The sequence below is a fragment of the Podarcis melisellensis genome, assembly GCF_964234715.1.
Source record: "Podarcis melisellensis genome assembly, chromosome: 12".
NCBI lineage: Eukaryota > Metazoa > Chordata > Lepidosauria > Squamata > Lacertidae > Podarcis > Podarcis melisellensis.
The window spans coordinates 49258820-49279604 of NC_138544.1; the positions used below are offsets into that span (position 1 = coordinate 49258820).

Below are 20785 nucleotides of genomic sequence, written 5' to 3' on the forward strand. Positions count from 1 at the left end.
ACAGTGGTACCTCAGGTTACATATGCTTCAGGTTACATACGCTTCAGGTTACAAACTCCACTAACCCAGAAATAATACCTCAGGTTAAGAACTTTGCTTCAGGATGAGAACAGCAAATGCTGTATATTGCCTGTTATTGAGGTAGCTAGCTAATATATAAATATATTTAATTTAATTGATAATTATAAACAAACCTTGGCTTTTTATCTTACTAATAAATCACCATCTGATATTCAGAAAAAGTACTCCTATCTACTATTAGCAGTTTTCTTTATCCGATAAATGTTTTGTTAATGCATTTTTATCAATTAAATACATAGTTTGCATATTAATAAACAGTGATTCTGAAGCAAAATATGATTGGAAGAGATGAGAGATAGTTACGAGTCAGGGATTATGCAAAATTAAAGCTATGCTATGGGCTGTGTGTAATAAGCACAGCATGCATTCACACTCAACTCTACATTCATTATGGTGTCTCTGCAGAACTATATCAACAATAAATCATCTGATAAACTGCATATTCCCTTTCGTCATGGAATGCAATGCAATAACTCTAAGCATGCAGGCTGATCTTGTGGTGAGGAAGCTCAGTCGAGTCCTATTTTGGTGAGTTCACATGGTGAAAGAGAACAAAGGAGGAAATTTAACTTCATTCCTTCCAGGAGGTGAGGGGCTGTGACTTGTAGCTGAGTCTGGAAGTACAGATCTATGATCTTAATCCCTTAATGGATTAACTAGCCGTAAGATTGCTAGTTGTGTTTGACTAGAATTTCCCACAAAGTCAAGGGATGAATGTGAATAAGTGCAGTTGTTGTGTCCTTAGATTTCGTTTAGGAGGAGGACTATGGGTGCAAGCACACATTACAAAGGAAACACATTGCTAGCTTTGGCCCGTTAATTTCACTTGGTCTGCTCTACAGTTGGGATACAATGTGTTGCTCCCAGCCCTGTGTTTGCCTTATGATGCTCATGTTAGCATAGGAAGCCACTTGCAGTGAGAATCACAGGTGAGATGAGATGATTATCCCTTTGTCTTCCCACCTGTTCTCCACTACAGCCTCTTCCCATCAAGACTAAAGGTTTCACAGAAGAAGTGGGCTTACTTCTGAGCTGAGGAAGAGAGATGTTGTGGGAGAAAGTGTGAGGCACAAAGAGCAGCAGTTGAAAAAGAGTGGAGTTATACGAAAGGAGAAGGTCAAAGTGAGAGATGATTGAAGGTGGTGGGCAGTGATATGTCGGGCCATGAGAGCAGAAATATAGGATGTCTTCAAAGGTGCAGCATCACTATTTATGGCCTTGCACTGGCCTATCCTTAACTTCACACAGCCCTGTGCAGGAATAGGAAAAATAGAATGAGTGTCTTATGCTTGTCAGTTCTCACCGAGCTACATAAACTTGATTAGTCAGCAGTAGTTTAATTATTTAGGTACAAAAATATTTCTATAATGCTGTATCATTAAAATATATCACAGCGGTTTACAACAATACGAAAACATAAAACCATACAGCAAAACCATAAAAAGTTAAAAGCAAGTTAAAATCAAAGGAATTAAAAACAAGCACCAGTAGGCCATTTGTGGATGATGCACTCTTAATTGCCTGCATGGGCCTGGCAGAAAAGTTTCCAGCAAGCATTTAAATGTGGGCACTGAAGGTGCCTGCTGGAACTCTAATGGCAGGATGTTCCACAGGACTGGCCCGTGACTCTAAAGGCTTGGTTGTCAAAGGAGCTCTATCAATTCAGGGAATGGCAAGAAATGTTTCTTGGCAAAGTCAAGAGAGCACCAAAAACTAAGGAATATGCAACCCTCCCGCCACTAAAAATCACATTTAGACTCTCCTTTCCACAACACTGATTTTTTTCTAATTTTTTGTACATATTATGGGCAGTTTGCAATGTTGCCTTTTTCTCCTCCTCTTCCCTTCTGAATGTCAACATCTCCAGAAGGACATTCACCTCTCTGTTTCATAAGTACATTAAAACAGAGCCAAAAGTGGGATGTGGGTTTGGCAAAGAAACTTGGTACTCATAAGAAGGGACTCACCTCTGGGAGAGGACAGCCTCGGATTCAAGGCAATATTCAATAGGAGCCCTGAGATCGTAAGCTGCCAGGAGTAGAGACACTGACTTAGCAATCCTTCTGGGCCACCTACCTCACCTGACTCTAAACCAGCTTTTCCTTGGTCTCTCAGTGATTCAGCAAAAATGGTGCTAAATTCCTTGGTATACCACTTGAAACTGTAGGTGAGGGGAGTCACAATTTTCTCTGCCTCCTTCCATAAAACTCTGGTCATGTACAAAAAAAGCATGCACTGTGATACAGGGACTTATTTTGTGTGTGTGGCCATCCCAAAATGCAACCCATTTCATTGGATGCATTATTGTACTGAAAGGACTGTCACATGCTTTTGCTAGATGCATAGCCTCTGTAGTTTTTCAGGGAACAAATGAATAAGTTGGTTATTGTAACCCACTGCAATGCATGCTCTGAGTTCTTCTGGCTTTTCTAGGGCTGCCTTACATCTGGAATTTCCTGGACATAGCCAGGATCATAAAAAATGGTGTCTGGGAAGATTTTTCAAAAATCGGATAAAACTCGGGCATATGGCAATCCATATCAGAAGTGTTGATTGGTTTTGGCAATTTTCCTTTAAAAATAGCTTTAAAACATTTCTCTTGTATGGGATTTATCAGAAAAAGCTCAACAACTTTGCCAAAAAAAAAGCTCAATAACTTTTGTGTCACCTTTGGAGATATGGCAACCCTACTTTCGGCACGCAGCCTTGCCACTTCATGTGGCTTTATTCTGTTACCACAAAGACAAGAAATGTTCTTTGTTAAAAAGGATAGTAATTTAAATCTCACTTTTTCTACCATACTGGGGAAGAGGGAGAGATAAGTAGCTGTCTTCCATTCCTCTGTTTGTTTAACCTGAACTCTAATATGGGCAATTAGAAGGTAGGAACGAAAACCAACAAGCACCAATTTCGCATAGCCTTCTACTTAAGACTTTTATACAGTTCAGTTAGCCTTGCTGGAAAAAGGGGACATGCGAATATTGCTGCCTTAGAACCAGGCCCATCTGGCAGAAGTAACCCAAGCAATTGCTCGGGATGGCAATATGTTTAAAGGTGCCAACAAAGCACAAAGCGACCAAAAAGTTGTGATTCAGAGTTTATCTGTGGAACTGCAAATATATGTAACAAGCCGTACAGCTGCTCAGGGTAGCAAAATGACTTTGGCTGCCGCCTGCTTAGAGCATATGGGATGAAGCGACCAGTTTGTTTTTATTTATTCTACATAAACAGTGCTAATCTTTGCAGTACACTGCTTTTTATTTTCTTTTTTTAAAAAGAAGGGTACTACAAGCTGAACTCCTAAGGGTATGTACAAAGTTAACAGCTGCCTCCCTGCTTGCTCAAATGCAAGGATGCTCTCAAACTGTTGAAGAAAAATAGTAAATATGCCCCAGTAAGCATAATCTGTGACAGTGCAAGGGATTAAAATAAAGTGATCAGCCAATACTTACTGCAAGCAACACAGTTTACAGAAAGGGCATACAGTGGCTTCACCTTCCTGAAATCCACAAGACATGGTGCCTCCTAGCTACCGTACTTTCAACTGCAGTTTGGTTTGACCAGCAGGAGACACTCCCCAAATCCATTCCACAATTTAACTTCTTGGTAGGTTCACTGTATTCCAGCAGCAGGCTTCTCTCCCTTCACAGTCATTCAACTAAAAAGCCCCATAGAGGCCTAGACACAACCCTGGGCCAGAACTTCCCAGACCCTCCAAGTGTCCCTATTTTCCAGGGACATCCCTGATTTAGAGAATCAGGGATGTCCCTGTTTCTGATTTCATCCCGGAATGCCCCACTTTTCCTTAGGATGCCCCTATTTTCATTGGTGAAATGTTGGAGGGTATGGAGTTATCCAACCCCTTAGCCACCTGAAGGCAATCCTGTAAAGGTATGGCTGTTTTTGTTTAACATTTAATGTTTTATTATCTCTTTATATATGTTGGAAGCTGTCCAGAGTGGCTGGAGCAATCCAGTAAGATGTGTGAGGTACAAATAGTAAAATTATCATTTTGGAATGGGACATCCCTATTTTAATCAGAGAAATGTTGGAGGGCATACCTTCAGTGAGAAGGACTCATTATGATTGTGTAGATTTCAGGGATGTGTTGCATGTCCCCCATTTCCACAATTGTCAGAGGGACTTGCAATGAATTTTGGCTTCCTTTGGACTAGTGAACACTGGAGACCTAAGGCATTTTTGTAACATTTGCAAATGTTTAAGCAGAGCATAAGGGAAGACACACATCCGACACTCCTACCAGGCAGCAGATGTATTACTTTATATCAGGTATCTCAGAGAGAAGCCCTGCACCCAAAGATGTGTCCTGATTACTCATAGCTCTCTATCTCTCTGTGCTTGCTTCTTCCAAATTGCTCTTCCTTCTGCACACCCTGATAGAAATCTCCTTGTATCAAGACTCTCCTAATTAGTTCCCATCAGCTAATTATTCTGGGCAATTAGCAACCAATGTTCCTAACAAAGTCATGATCAGTATGTAGTCTTACAGGTGTCACTATGGTTTGCAGAAACTGAAAATTCAACACAATAAATGAAAATACATGTCACTATGGTTTGCAGAAATTATGTCACCAAGGCTTCCTTCCTTCCTTCCTTTTTTTTTTAGTCAGGGCCTTTGGATTTAGGATGGCCACAATTCTGCTTTACAGTCCTCTATTTGAAGGGCTGTCTGGGCCAACTTAGATTTAGGGATAAATAACTGTAAGGGAGAGCTACAAGTTCCTTGAAGTTGCCCATCAACAGTCACCCGGAGTAAGCGGGCACACATATCACCTGGTCACAGTATTTTCAATTTTAGTAAGGTGTACAGCAATTGTGTCTAAATTTGCATCTATATGTAGAAATCAAAATATGCAAATGTTATGCAAATTTGTGCCCTCTTTTGGTTTCTGCTTTTCAGAATGTGGGTTTTTTAACTCACTGGCCTAGTTTGCACATAATACTAAACTATAGTTAGTCACTGTCATTGACAGAGTGTGTGGCAGAGGCAGGAGATCAGGGAGCTGACCCAGGAGAGGGGACCAGAGATTAAGGGGTGTCATGACACCCACAAAGCAAGAGCCAGGGAAGGAGGCAGAGTCAGGGCAGACCAAGGCAGAGGAAGGGGTGCAGGATGTGGGGGAGGAAGAAGGGATGGGTCAGGTTGGGGATGGGTCAGTAGATTCCGAAACTTCCAACACCCGACAGTCTCCTAGAACCAGGAGGGGCTTGAAAATGGAAGAGTAGCAATGACTTCCGTGCAGGAGAAGTCAGGGGGGGGGCTACATAAGCCAGAGGAGGGGAGCCCCCTCCATTGTTGCAACTGCTCCATAGGGCTCAGACCTGTGGACCAATGCCTAGAGGCTAGAAGTGCATGTATCCAGAGCATTGTGGAAGCTGCTGTAAGTGTTTCTCTTGCCAACAAAGAGTTAACTAGATGGGTGCCTTCTTTGTTTTGGACATACTATGACAGTCATGCGCATGAGACGTCTGCACTCCCCCCCCCCCCACTTCTCCAGCACAGTCATTTTGCTTTTGCTTTCACCTTCAGCTAACCATGGTTACACATTATGTCAGCCTTTGCTTTCACCTTCAGCTAACTATGGTTACACATTATGTCAGCCTTTGCTTTCACCTTCAGCTAACCATGGTTACACATTATGTCTTAACCAAGTTGACATTCACCACCGGCCAACCCATGGAGTCCAGGGAACATATACTGACAACTGGCATATATTTTATTTTATGGACAGCAGGTCTGTGTAGTTCATGTGTTGTGCAAAAGATAAATTCTATGAGTTACTGAAAAATGGAGTGGAAAAGGCCATCCCTTCCAAAGTCCTGAGTCCGGAGGAAGGAAACTCTGCTTTCAGTGTATTCCTCATATTTTTCCTGCCATGCAATCTGCTTTGCATGCAGCATGATGAGACATTCACCTCTAAATTCCGAGGCCACTTACACTTGTGTAAGCCCTACTGATTTCACTTGGATGACTGTCGTATAGAGAGGGCTTTGCGTGGTACCAAACAATGGGGTTGCGGGGCTCTTAATGTTCTGCCCACGTTAAGAACAAGAAAACTGCAGATCAGCCACGGTTTAAACTATCAGGCATGTTTAATTAAACTAGTGGTCTGAGTCATCTGGAGCTGAAGCTCCAAATCTTTACATTTCAATGCATAACCTCATGTTTAACTACTAAGACAGATCAAGGGTTTTTATGCAAAAGCATTTGGAGAATCAAGAAGGACAATATAATCACACCACCCCCTTGGCGCTACTTACCGGCCATTTTTAGTTTCCTTTTTCTATTGCAGAAAACCCAATTATACTTTAGCTAACTGTAATGCCTTAGTCCAAAAGTAATGCCATGATGGGGAATGCAAAAAGGGAAATGCTCGCAATGTCTTATATGACAGTAACAGGGGCTTCTAAAGTAGGCATAATCTTCAGCACAGTTACAGAAGTACTTCCATTGCATGACAGGCAATTTCTTCTCAATTAATTTCTAAGTAAGGGGAGAGTGCCATTACTTTAATACTAGATCTAACCCCCCCCCCATCACATATGCACACACAAGCACAAATCCACATGAAAACATTGAACTGTAGACCACTACAAATGACTTCTAAAGTATAATACCATTCAATATATATATATATTTAATCTTTGCTTTTTTTTCATGAAGGGGAGATATCCCAAAAAGAAGATGTGAATACTGGGAAATGGGGCTCTCAACTCTTACCAAGGGCTAATGCTTAGTTTATTTGTATGTTTGTTTGACATACCGTATTTTTTGCTCTATAAGACTAACTTTTTCTCTCCTAAAAAGTAAGGGGAAATGTGTGTGCGTCTTATGGAGCGAATGCAGGCTGCGCAGCTATCCCAGAAGCCAGAACAGCAAGAGGGATTGCTGCTTTCACTGCGCAGCGATCCCTCTTGCTGTTCTGGCTTCTGAGATTCAGAATATTTTTTTTCTTGTTTTCCTCCTCCAGGTGCGTCTTGTGGTCTGGTGCGTCTTATAGAGTGAAAAATACAGTAATTATGTGACAGTAACATCATAGCTGAGAGAGTATAACTACCAGTACTTTTACTTGGAACATTACAGTACAATTTCTCAGTTGCTCAGCAAACAGTTTTCATTTAAGAATTTCAACAACATCTCTCTTTTGCATCCAAATCCCATCCGTGTTTACTTGGAAGTAAATCTCAATGCTTTCAATAGGACTTCCAAGTAAAGCAGCAGCAACAACAACAGCAACAATTTAATTGTTTATACTCCACCCATCTGGCTGGGTTTCCCCAGCTACTTTGGACGGCTTCCAGCAAAATATAAAAAATAATCATAAAATGTGAGACATTAAAATAATGCACAGTGTTGCGGTCTGAGTCTGGGAATGAGTCGTGGCAGATCCGCCCTTACAGAAATACAGTTTTGGGTCTGTTTAGAAATATAGAGAGACCAGCTTCCTTTATATAAGAACAGCAACTTACATAAAGGAGCGGGGGTTGGCTGCCTATTTCTTAAACCAGAACTCTCACAAGAAGGCCCACACACCATTTCACTGCCATGGAAACAGGATGAGCGATCTCAAGGACTGGACCAACTCCTGCTTCCTGTTAGCATATGGAAGCTTTGCACAGACACAGAATTCTTCAGCGTGTATAACAGAAATAAGGCTAAATCTAAAGTGAAGGGCACACAGGCAAAGTCCATGAATGATGCAAATGTTATTTCATTTGAGTCACTTTAGGTGGCAGCTTATTCACAAAGCTTTTAGCAGTAGGAGAGAGGGCCCATTAAGCAGCAGGAGGTTAAAGAAATGTTGCAAAACAAAAACAAAACAAAACCTCACAGTCCAAGACCTTTTGTCTGTTGTTGACAAAAATAATAATCTTAATATCAAGATTTTCAGCACGCTTGATCTAACAGCAAGCCTGATGTACAAAGAAACAATATTTTAAAAGAGAGCAAAAAAGTCAATGAAAGTTTTTTGTTTGTTTAAATGAAAGGTGGAATGTCAGAGAAACAAAAGTGCGACAGGGATAGTGGAGGAGGATTGCTTCCCACTAAAGCAGAAAAGCTGATAAAGCTTTTTGCTTCAATAAAATGTCACCCTGAAAAGTCAGGTCCTTGTGTGCTATTTCTGATTGCACTGCACCTAATGAGGATCCAACCATCTGCCTTTCCAGCCTACCTTCAAATACAGACATATACATTTGAGGGACAAAGTGAGAGAGAGAGAAGAAAAGAAAAGATTGCAACTCTCAGCATATCACCGGAAGAAAACTATGTTAAGAATTAATTTGTGTCTGGGGAGATCTATTTTAATTGGTCCCCTGTGCTATCCTAGTCAATGACTAAAGCAGCATTGTAATCTCAGTGACAAAGTGCTGGTTCAGACGTAACCCTAAACTATGTTTTAACATTACAAGAGTGAGCTGCAATGAGCCTGGGGCTCATGTGCCCCCCCCCCACGCCTCCTGCAGTGCAGCCTCAAGGAAGAGTTTGTAAACTTAGACTCCCATTTTAAATTAACTGCAATTTGTGAACCCAGACAAAGTGTGGCTCAATCTTAATGCTGATTAATTGAAGCAAGCCAACTTCAAGCCATAGTTTCTGAAGCTGGCTTATTTCAACAAACTGTAGTTAAAGATAACCACAGTTCAGACTTTGGATGACAGGTCAAACTGTGGTTAACCTAAAATGGAAATGGACGCTTCTGATCCCTGGCAGCTGCACAGGAGAGGGTAAGGGGAGCATGCAAAATCTTGGGAGGGTGGACTAGACTCATGGAAGTCCAAGAATGTCTGGAAGGCTGTAGGTTCCACCATCTTGGTGCTAAACCATGGTTTATGCCTTACATCTGAACCCGGTCAGTGAAAATGTAAGAATGCGAAACCTGGAACAGATGGGTTAATCCTTCAGTTTCCAGTGGAGACTGTGCTACATGTGAACACAGGGAGGGATGGCAGGGCTTATTGGGGGAGGAGAGGAAACTCTACTCTGTTCTGCTTCTGTACAGAAGCCCCCTCTGAAATGTTTGCAACATTCAGCTGCATCTCAGGTGTCCTAGCAATCTTTTCCTATATGTCAGCTATCCTTATCCTTGCCTATTACTCAGGACCAATGAAGTGGCTGTTGCTTTACCAGCAGTGAAAGTTGTTTCTATTGAGTCAAGAAGTCAAGCTGAGAAATACTCATTTTATGAACTGGACCAGAAAAAACAATCATCCATCTGCTGGTACAAATATATGGAGGCGATTCTTAGGTCTGACGACTTCTTCTTCTTCTTCTTCAACTGGCCTTTCTTCTGTGCATTTAACAACGGCCCAGGCACACACAAATTAAACAGCTGGCATGAAGCTAAATAGCAAAGGGAAGGAAGGAGAAGCTTCACCTGCTAAATTCCAGTGTGTCAGGGTTGCTGTATCTCTATACATGAGAAGCCAGGGAGTGGGGATGTGGCAGCCCTGCTAAGTGTATGAAGACAAATATAGAATGTAGGTAGGTGTTCAGGATGGCTTAAATAGTCTGTGATTTCCCATTAAGAAAAGCTTAATTAAATTTGGACCATGATTGGAACAGGGTATCTCTATAGTTGCTCACACTTCATTCTTGAACAGAAACAACAATGCTAGGTGGTGGATTTACAGGTACAAGGAATGCATGGAAAATCTGCTTTCATTAGTCCAGGTACAACTTGGGGAAAGGAGAAATAAAGTAGTTAGGACGTCTACCCTTGTTAGCAAGCTGCAGATGCAGAACTGGGTTGATTCTAACAGGAAGAGACCCTCTCCCCACCCTTTGTCCCGCCTGGCAGTGTACAGTTAAACACAAAATACCCAGTAAGGTCCTGCACAAAATGCTCCTGCTCTACACATAACATGGGGCTAGAGGCATCATATTAATACACACACACACACACACACACATGTATTTATAGAGAATAGGCACATAACAGAATAAGTAGAAAACAGCACTGGCTTGATGACTTGTATAGAAACACTAGTCACCCTCTACCATAAATGAAAAACTAGCAAGCAAGCAAACAAACAAACAAACAAACCAAGAGGCATACAAATCTCTACGCTGCTCAAAAGAAAGTCAACAGCATTACCTGTTCTTGTTGCTGGACTGATTTCCCTGAAGCACTTTGCTCCTTAGCTGTTGTCATGTTCACCTACTTGTGCCCACTGCAGTGGCAAACAGGATTTCACAGGTCTGTGTGTATGTGGTTGCTTGAGTGTGCGTGCATGAGAAAGAGAGAAAGAGAGAGAGAGAGAATGTGTGTGCGTGTGTGCGTTCAACTGTGCAAGTGTTTCGAGTCACAAAAGCTAAAGGAATACAGATGAGTAACTAGCCCATCACTTAATCACCAGCTGAGAGAGCGGCTCTCTTCTCCTTCCCAATTAAAAATTTAATACCGCCAAAATATATACCACCCTTAATCTCTACCCCCTTCTCTCCTTCTCTGTTCTTTCTGCCTCTAAAATTTAAATGAGGAGAGCGAAAGAGGAGAAAGGAGGATGCTGAGAAGGCTTCTTCAATTAGCAACAGCCTCCGCAATCGTCACAGAAACAATAACTGCTTGGCAACCAGGAACTGGCAGCTCGGAGCTAGAAGACCGCGATGTGGTACTCCTCTCCCCCCCCCCTCCACAGCCAGTTGAGGACTGGTGCTGCGCATGCTCACGGTTAGCACTGTAGCAGAAATGTGCAGGGGATAGCTCCAGCAGCCAATTTAAACTCCCGGCATTTGCAATAAGGAATCAATAGGGACAAATGCTGAGCAGGCACCTCAGATAAGCTGCCCCATTATTACGCTCACTCTCCAGCCTGATCACACAGAATAAGCAGCTGTGCTGTGGCTCCTTTTAAAGAAGCCACATGGAGTATTCCACATGGAGTGATCTGTTTGTGCGCACCCAGCTGTTTTCACCTTGCCACTAGTCAGAGCACATGTTACCGTTCCCCACAGGGGTCACTCACACAGTAGCAATGCCATTTTCAATGACTTCCTTGTGGTAAGCGTTACGTTCGTTGTGGACCACTGTGTGCACTACTGTACCATGCACAGCACAGGATGATTAATCAGAAAAGCAACAAGGGGGGGTACCCTATCTAACTTCTTAAAGATTTTTTGTAAAAATAGCAACGGAAGAAGTTCTCCCTTTCAAAACAGTCATGTACATAAAGTTAAGCCAATTTACTTTGGATTAATAAAAACAGAACTGCTATGGACTATTTTGTATTCATGGCAATTAGGAGAGAGAAGAATCTCCATGAAACCAATAAGCATGCATTGGAAGTGCCCAAATAAAATCCACACTTCTATTTCATTGCTATTGCAAAAAAAAAAAGGGAGATGGGTAAAGGAAGTCTCCCAGAACTTAATTAAAGCCAAGGTCCAGGACCAGAATCAATGACAAATGACAAGAGGGGGGAAAGTTACACATTTTCTTTTCCTCTCACTTATCTTCTGGTTCTCAAACACTTTTCTTTTATTAAACAGATAATGTAAAGAACCACACAACTGAGTGTCATATGCAGCTTGAACTGAATACAGTAGCTATAATTATTAGGTCTGGCAAATTCGACCCTGTCCTCCTCAGCTAGAACTGTAAATTTGCTAGCGAGGGCCAAATACAAATGTTTTTTTTGGGGGGGGGGTGGAAGACCTTTTTTCCCTCTTCTTTTTTTTAGAGTGGCTCATAATTATTGTGCACTTGCAATTCATTTCCAGGAAAGATGCACATTCTTGCAACACCACTTTGGAAGTATAGTGCCAGGAAAAGGAAGACTGCACCCTGTCTAAGGTAACCTTCTGACACTCCCTTTTCTGCCATGTACAACATGGTAGCTTCCGGGGGCAGAGCGTCGGCAGTAGTGTCCCCCATCAGATACGTGATGTTAGCTGACTGGAAGGAGACACCAGCAATTTCTGCGGATTTTTTCCAGGTAAAAGGCAGTGTGAGTTACAGTGTGAGGGGTGGAAGTGGAGACTGAATTGTGAAGACTATGCTGTGGTCGTTGGACTGGCGTGGTGGTTGAGTGCACAAAAGAAACTGGACGGCATCACAGGATTGCCACAAACCACTGTTTTGTAGTCAGTCAGTACCTGCATCTCTAACTGTCATGGCCCTGGCCTCAAGCTCAGAGTTGTTGCAGGAGGTACTGGCCTCTGGGGCTTCTGTACCACCAGCTGGAGAATTGAAACTGAGCTCAAGATGGATGGTTTAAAGCCAGAGGGGTGGATGGTTTAAAGCTCCAGCCAGCATGAAGGAAAACTCCTTCCAGCTATAAGAAAAACTCCTAAACCTTCACTGCCTTCTGAGATATACTCAGGAGAAGAAAAGTTAAAGAAGCAGGGCACAAGACATTGGTCATAATATTATGTTTGCTGACTGGGAACAGTTATGGACCACCGGTATAAAGTTTACGGCATGTAATGCCTTAAGAGAGAATATCATGAAAATGATTTACAGGTGGTACATGACCCCAGTCAAGCTTGTAAAAATTTATCACTTGCCCAATAACAAATGTTGGAAATGTAATGAAACTGAAGGTACTTTCTATCACCTCTGGTGGACATGCCCGAGGATTAAGGCCTTCTGGGAAATGATCTATAATGAAGAAGGTAATTAAATGTACCTTTCATAAGAAACCAGAGGCTTTTCTCCTGGGCATGGTCGGCCAATTGGTGTCAAAGAGAGATAGGACTTTTTTTATGTATGCTACTACAGCAGTAAGGGTACTTATAGCAAAGTACTGGAAGACTCAAGAATTACCCACTCTGGAAGAATGGCAGACGAAGGTGATTGACTACATGGGACTGGCTGAGATGACTGGCAGAATCCGTGACCAAGGAAAAGAGACGGTGGAGGAAGATTGGAAGAAGTTTAAAGTTTATCTTAAGAATGATTATAAAATTAATGAGTGCTAAAATGTCGAGGTTAAGAAAAAAAGAGGATTACAGCTGTAAATGATAAATTAAGTGAGGATTTGCTGAAAGAAATTTGGAAATAGGGATGCAGAAAGGAGAGGTACGGGGAAGTCGGAGAAGTAATATTTATGAAAAGAAGGTTGTGAAATTATATCTGTGTGTGTTTATGTGTATGTTTGTCTTTGTATAGTGTACTGTATTGTGCTTAATATGTGTTGGAAAATCAATAAAAATTTTATATAAAAAAAGAAAAGTCAAAGAAGCAAACTCTACACAAATCAGGAGTAGAGTCCCTAAGACGGTTGCATGGCACATTGTACACCTCCTTCCAGCATCTCCCATAGCCAAACTAGTGCCAGACATATTGGTCTGCTTCCCTTTGGACCATATCAGTAAGGCTGAGAGGGGCGTCTTGTCATCTGGGCAACTCAAGACCTCCATACTTGTGCCCCACAGAGGTCACTTTAGTGCTGCTAACTCAGTGGTTTGACGTTGTCCCTGGAGGCACACTCCATTCTCTCTCAAGAAAGATGGATGCCAACAATGATACTTTTCTGCACCCATTGCCTATGCTTGTGTGTTCTTATTTTTGAGTATGCATCAAACTCTAGAGTCTGTGAAGCCTATAAGCCAACAGGTAATGTCCTTCTCATCTCTAAGCCTACTGGACGTCCATGCACTGGGTGCAATGCTTCAACAAAGTTGTCATGAGCACTTTGTGCTGGTTACTCTGTTCAGTGCCATGTCGGCTTAAATAAAGTACCGGCCTTCCTTTACTCCAGAATCTCACTTTTGTGTAGATGCAAATAAATTCTAGAAAGTGGACATGGGCTCTAGGTTTAGGAGGTCCTTTGCCATCAGCTTCTCCTCACTAATAGTGCCTGCTTGCTTGCCATGAAGGAAGCTGGCAAGTGAGTAGGCAGCAGTTATTTCTGCTTCTTCTGCTATTGAGCTTTCCAGAAACCAAGGAAAAGGAAGGGTGGGCAGGGGGGGTGAGCAAGTGGCAATGGATCTATAGGGTACTCTTGGCAGTGAACCACCTGCAAAGGTGTGGGTTTCAGTAGGTTGTCCAGTTATGCCAACTCCTGGCACTAGCGCCATAGCTACGCATTTCTTTGAAGTATTAATCAACTCTGTTAGTCTTGCATTCAAAATTATATTGGGGGTGGGGAGAGGGGATATTTACATGATATCAACTAAATCTCATTCTAATAAGAATAAATCCCAAACAGCTTGGTTCTTAACCCACTCTGGGATGCCTTCTGGGCAATGAAGAGTGGGCTATACATATTTTTAATAAATAACTCAAACACAATTCCAGAAATGACAATGTGGTTGAGGCCTATATATATATTTAGGGATTAATACATGCACTCATTGTATTCATCAGAGAGACATGTGACAGACCTGCCACCATTAATATTTGACTAAAACAGCCCTTAGCTTATACATGTGTGTGCATGTGTGTTATTATATTTAGAGAGTTCCACATAGCCAACTCCCAATAATACTGAGTGGTAAATAAGGAATTTTAGAAGATAAGCTCCAATATTAGGAACACATTAAGCAGACACAATGTACAACAAGTGTGTGGGGTGTGTGTGAGAGAGAGCACTGCACTCACTAAATAGGTGCGATTCCAGAGGCATGGAATGCCTATATTTCAAAGCAGATGGTAGCCTAACATCATGACATCCTACCCACTATGAAGTGACAGCTTTAGCCACCTCATGGTGTGACCCACACAGTGAGATCTGAATGGAGGGTTGGAGTGGTAACAGGTAGAAAGGTGTTTGCAAAGCTTAGCCTGTATCTAACATCGCCAGGAGGGTGAAGCTTAAACAGAAAAGCAGGAGGTACTGCTTTATACAGTAGGAACATGGGAAGCTGCCTTATACCAAAAGCCAGATTGCTCCCGTATTGTTGACAAGCAGTGACTCTCCAGGGTTTCAGGCAGGTAACTCTCTTAGCCCTACCTAGAGATGCCAGAGGCGGAACCAGGGACATTCTGCATACAAAGCAGTACTGCTTTGTGTAGTCCCAATATTTGAATTCTGAGCATTTCATATATTTTTTAAAAAGTATGACCAATTTGATTCTTTTGAAGGCAAGGTACTATGTGACTATTAAAACACACGTTTGAAATTCCCAAATGCAGAGCAAAGCATTTGATCCTGTTCATTTACCTTACTGCCATTCACTAATCTAGAAATCTCTGCTAGTTCTAGAAAGCGTTACTTCTGCGCAAGAAAGTGGATTATCCTGGCTGTTCCATGTACCACATACCACAATTGGAAATGTCAGTATAGAGGCCGGGAACCACTTTGGGGGGCTAGCTGCTTTCATGGACCTATTTGTAAAGCCGAACGAAGCCATAGAAAACTTTTGAAACAAAAGGCCGTTCCTTAACTGGCACTGTGATTTGGGACTTGGAGCCCCATGAAGTGCTTTATACTGTAACAGTGAGGCTCCTATTGTAAGTTAGGTCTTACAGTTACCGCTATTCAGTGTGCAAAATGATTTCTGCGTCATGGTGGAGGTAGGAGAGAGGCAAACAATTCCATGATTGTTTTCCCGTATATACTTTCAGCTTTCCATTTGTTCCACAGCAACATTTTCATTTAGCTCCTTCTCTGAAGAAAACAATAATAAAGGGGAGAAATCGTTCTGCTTTTGAGAACATACAATGCTAGCCTGCACTTTTCTAAGACTGGAATGGCATTATTGCAGTACTTCTCAAAGGCTCATGAATAAACTGAGAATACATGGGATAAGAGGACAGATACTCTCATAGTTCAGCAAACTGTTAAAGAGCAGGAAGCATAAATAAACGAACACGTCTCACAATGGACAGACATAAGAAATAGGTTCTATATATCAGAGCTGCAGCTTTTTAACTTATTCATAAATGAACTGGAGTTAAGGGTGAGCAACAAGCAGTCAAGTTTGCTGATGACACTTCAGTAAAAACAAAAAAGAGCCATCAGGATATGTCTCCAAAGTAAATAGGCGTTGAAATACCAAATGGGATTCAATGGGATTCAAATGGAGAGTGAAGCACATGAACAAGACATAAATAAATCATAAATCCACATATACAATGATTGGAGCTGAAGTGGTGAAGAGAGACCAGGAAAGAGATGTTGGGATCATGGTGGATAGCTCAATGAAAATGTTGACCATGTCTGCAGAAGCTGTGAAAAGGCAAATTTCATTAGGGAAGGGATGAAAAATAAAATATCTCAAGTCATACTACCTTTGTTCAATCTCTCATGAGGCCATACTTGGAACACCATGTTCTGGTCCTCAGAAAAGATATTGTAGAGCTGGGAAAGGTGCTGAAAGGTTCAGCAAAAATCACCAAGAGGCTAAAGTAATTTGCCTGTGAGGAACGGTTGCAATGTTTGAGGTTTCATGTTGCATAAAATGGGTGAATAAGAGGGGACATAACAGAAGTGTATAAAATTATTCATGCTGTGGCTAGGGAAGGTTTTCCCTCTCTCTCATAGTACTAGAACATTCAGCCATCCAATAAAGCTGAATTTTGGAAGACTCAGTACAGACAGTAGGAAGTACTTCTTGACATAGCACATAAACTATGGAAGTAATTACTACAAGATGTGGTGATGACCAGCAACTGGTGGGTTACTGATTGATTGATTGATTGATTGATTGATTAGTTAATTTCTGTACTGCTTAATATATTAAAATATCTCTAAAGGGTGTACAAAAAAACTTAAGTGGTGTACAGACAACTTTACAAAATATTACAAAATACACACATATAAAAGTGCTGCATTAATATAAAGGTACACACACACATCAGTTTATTTTCCTTTGACACACCCTCCCTCTCAGTCTCCGGGTTTTCATTCCGGGTCCAAACAAACTCTCAGCTCATCCACAAAAGTTTCACAACGAGAGGAGGTCCTAGAAGCAGTAGACATCACCTTAGCCTCTCTCTCGAGATCTGTCTTTTATGGGCGAGCCCGGGGTAGATGGTACTTCCCCAGGCTGCCCACAGCTATGTCCCATTCAGCTGCACCCTCCACACTCAGTTCTAGGTACAGCACATTTGAGTTTCCCAGGGGGTCCAAAGGATGGGAAGAGGGGCCCCCTCCACTCACAGCTATTTCTTCACCTCTCCTCCTCCAGATGCTTTACTGCCCCATGGCAAGGTTTGCTTTTTAGATAAATTCATATGACTACTAGTTATGATAGTCATGAAGCGCCTCCAGTATTGAAGGCACTATATCTCTGAATACCAGCGGCTGGGAGGGGGCTATTGCACTCATGCCCTGCTTGCAGGCTTTCTCTAGAGGCATCTGACTGGCCACAGTGAAAACAGGATAATGGACTAGAGGGGCCTTTGGCCTGATCCAGCAGATCTCCCGTATTCTGAAGACTTGGGTGCTCCACCCACTCCTAAGCTTATGTCTTGTGGAGGCCTGTTAGAATTCCTGATCCATGGTTGCAGTCATGGGATTTTTGTCTTTCACATGACATTATATGTTTTGATTCCACAGAGTGGGAAGTGATGGAGACAGTATGTTTGTGTTACTGTGTTCCGTGAAGTAGGACTATTGTCCTTTGTCCTTTTTCTCTTTGCTGCCTGATGCTAGAGAGAGAGGGAGCCACGTTGCAGTGCTCTGTGTGTGTTTATATGTAAATAAAGTAGATTAGCCAAAATGCTGGGTTACTGAGGTCTGTCATGCAAACTCTGTGGATCCCTAAGTGTACCGGTGTCGGTTGGCATCAGTCGCTGTGATGTTCGAGCTAAAGAAAGCTTATGAAGCTCCTGAACAATCGACCAGGAGGGAGAGAACACGCCAGTCAGGCATGTGTCTCTGCCAGGGTCCTACTCAAGTGTAGGCTGAACTCCTGACAGGGCCCATTCATCACTTCCATAGGTGACCAGGTTGAAATCCTTGCATGTGGTTCAGTGCATGCAGCTTTGTTTACAGATCTGTGGACTGGGTCACGAATCCAACAATGGAATTAGAAAAATGACATAACAGGACATGGATGATGCCAACTAAAACAACACACAGGAATGTATCATTGTATAAAGGAACCCTCTTGAAAATCAGATCGGGATGACAGGACAAGTGTCACTATCGCAAGTCCAGTGTGAATCAATGAGAATCTCCTGCTAGGGGACAGTCATTCGTTTGTCTTTGGTTGCTGAGAGGAAGGAGCCTTCATCCATTTGATTCGAGATCCTATCTTTCTTTGAATGTTTGTATCCTCCCTGCCAAATAACCCCATGTATTACTCACCCCCAATGGTGACCCACTGCACCATTTGAGAAATAATACCTTACAGATAAAAAAATATTACAGTAATAACATGTGGAAGCAACAGAAAGCTTGGAATACTTTGTGTTAAGCTTAGTGCACACACATCTTCACGCCTGAGAAAGGCAGCAAGTATTTATAGCTATTACCTAGCTGCTACCTCCCACTCAGCTTGCCAGCCTATAAATCTTACTCATGCTGGTGGAGCAGACATCTAATAAACATTTATCCAGACTCACAAAGTCATACCCATCCTTTAACATGTGTGGCTATTTTTAAGGGCTTTTGTTTCCATTAAGTAAGTATATTGTGCTCTAAAGGAGGAGAAATGCAGCACGATTTAATGAAGTGTGTTAATGAGGTTTATCTTGCATTAGCCTTGCCCCTTCATACGCATTCATTATTCTGCCTTGTTCTGCTTCTGAAATACCTTGATTCAGTATAATAGGGCAGGGGAAGGAATCAAGCCCTCTCTGGTTCGGAGATTAAATCTGATAACACCTTTGTTTACTTCTTACATTCCTGACTCCTTGCCTTGTTCAGTGCTCTTCACTCCAGTGCACAGAACTGTATTTACACCCCTGTTTCTTTAAGCCTTTCAATATCCACTGCTTTTGCAAAGCGTTTCCCACACCATGATTAATTCACTCACCCCAGTGCTCTCTGCTACAGCTCCTCTACCTGTTTCTCCCCCTCTGTGACCACATTTGCAACTCCAGTGGGCAGGGACCATATGCAAATGGGAGTGTTCTGCAAAGCACCTTGGCAAGAAGTTGGCACTAAATAAATGATGTGTTAATACATGTTCTCATTAATATTCCATTAAGTTCATTACAGCACATATAAATGTTCACGCAAAATTTGACCTCGGGGATTTTGATTAGCTGGACCACTAGCACAGCCAAGATCAACTGAGTCACAACAATTCCACTTCCTTGAGGAAGAAGCCTCTGCAAATGCATCACGTAGAAGACAGGTAGCCATTTATTTCTCACATTTTTTCTCCCAGAAGCCCCCCAGCTTTACGACCCACCTGATGCATGCATCCCTCTGGTGTCTAGGGCTTACTGGAACCTTCGCTTGGGAAAGAGGAAGGTTAATAGAGCATACCATATGAAATCTCCACACATCCAAACATCTTTATTTAGAATTTGTGTCTTAAACACGATCCTTTTCAGCACTTCAGTGTAAAATGCACAGATGCCCCCATACAGAACTACCATATGCACTTGGCATGTAGTATTTCCGATGCTGGTAGCTTAGACCAAGCTGGCAGCTTCCTCTCGGCTTCCTGTGTCTGTTCCAGCTGGTATGACCTTGACAGCTGTAACACAACAGGAGTCTAGTTGTGGCTTGCATATTTATGCTAGGGAGACTTGTGAGGCATCTTACAAATTCACTGGCAGCCATACAAACTGCAGGGGGGAGAATTCAAAGGATAATTGTCATATAATGCCTTTATTATGACCAAAAAGGTCATAATAATGCTTCAGGAATACGATTTCTATGAATTCTGGTGCAAGCTGACCTGTACTTCTCCACCTGGATCAAAATGTGAGAGCCAGGATGTTGTTACGACCTTCTTCTGATAACTTCTCCAAATTTTCAATGCGGTTTTTGGTTCCAGAACCATATCAAAATGCATTTATTTGGGATGGAATTTTAAGAAATGCGTATTTCGAGAGAAATTTATATTTTGTTATAAAAAAAGTTTGAAAATATACAATTGTAACTTTTCACCTGATTTTCTTTTTAAAAAACCAATCCTACATATTAATATTTAAATGGGGTGTAATGAATTAATGAATTAACACATAGAAAAACTGCACAGACTGGAAATGGATGAATCCATCCATTTCTGATGAGCCACCTTTCAAGTTCCCCACCTGTCTTTTTCAGGACACACGTTGCGTTAAAAAAATGGTGAGGGAATATTATATTTCTGGCTATGACAAAGCTCTGCAGCCTGCAGCTTATAACAAGGTGGAGAATAGGAGGCCTAACATGGACTTTGTTAGGTTAGAACCTGCTACCTGCAAAGCCAATTATTGATTGTACCAAAGGCTCTTGGGATAAAGACAGAATGGCAGTTGTCCCTTTGGAAATAAGATGAAAGCCAGCACTGAGTATTAGCAGGCTCTAATAAAGGTGTTATACTGATTACTGAACTGTGCACTGGAGTTAGAATGTTTCCACTCTAACAGAGAACATGAATGACAGATGTTTTTCATGGATGGCTCCATCGCATGGCTGTGCAAAATGTTTATGCGGATAAACATGGGAGCAGAGAAGAGAAAATGGGGGAAGAGAAAAACTGGCATGGAAAAACATTCTGGGGCCATTGGGGAATCGGTGAGGAGCACTCTTTCTCTCAATTTTTGCCCTTCCTGACACTCAAATGAAGGGATGTACAAGTCCCCTCCCCACTTTAGGGGCACAAAAATGCCTCCCTACATTTGCAACC

General features: G+C 42.0%; 1 protein-coding gene across 7 annotated transcripts in view; it reads right to left on the reverse strand.

Moving 5' to 3' along the window:
* DPP6 (dipeptidyl peptidase like 6) overlaps positions 1-20785 on the reverse strand; it is a 492205-nt gene that overhangs the window by 211369 nt on the left and 260051 nt on the right. The window contains exon 1 of one of the 7 annotated variants that reach the window (XR_014173297.1): positions 10200-10717. The exons of the other annotated variants lie outside the window; for them this stretch is intronic. The gene's annotated coding sequence lies outside the window, so the exon portion shown is untranslated. Of the gene's footprint in view, positions 1-10199; positions 10718-20785 lie in introns of those variants that run through there. 7 annotated transcript variants of the gene reach the window in all.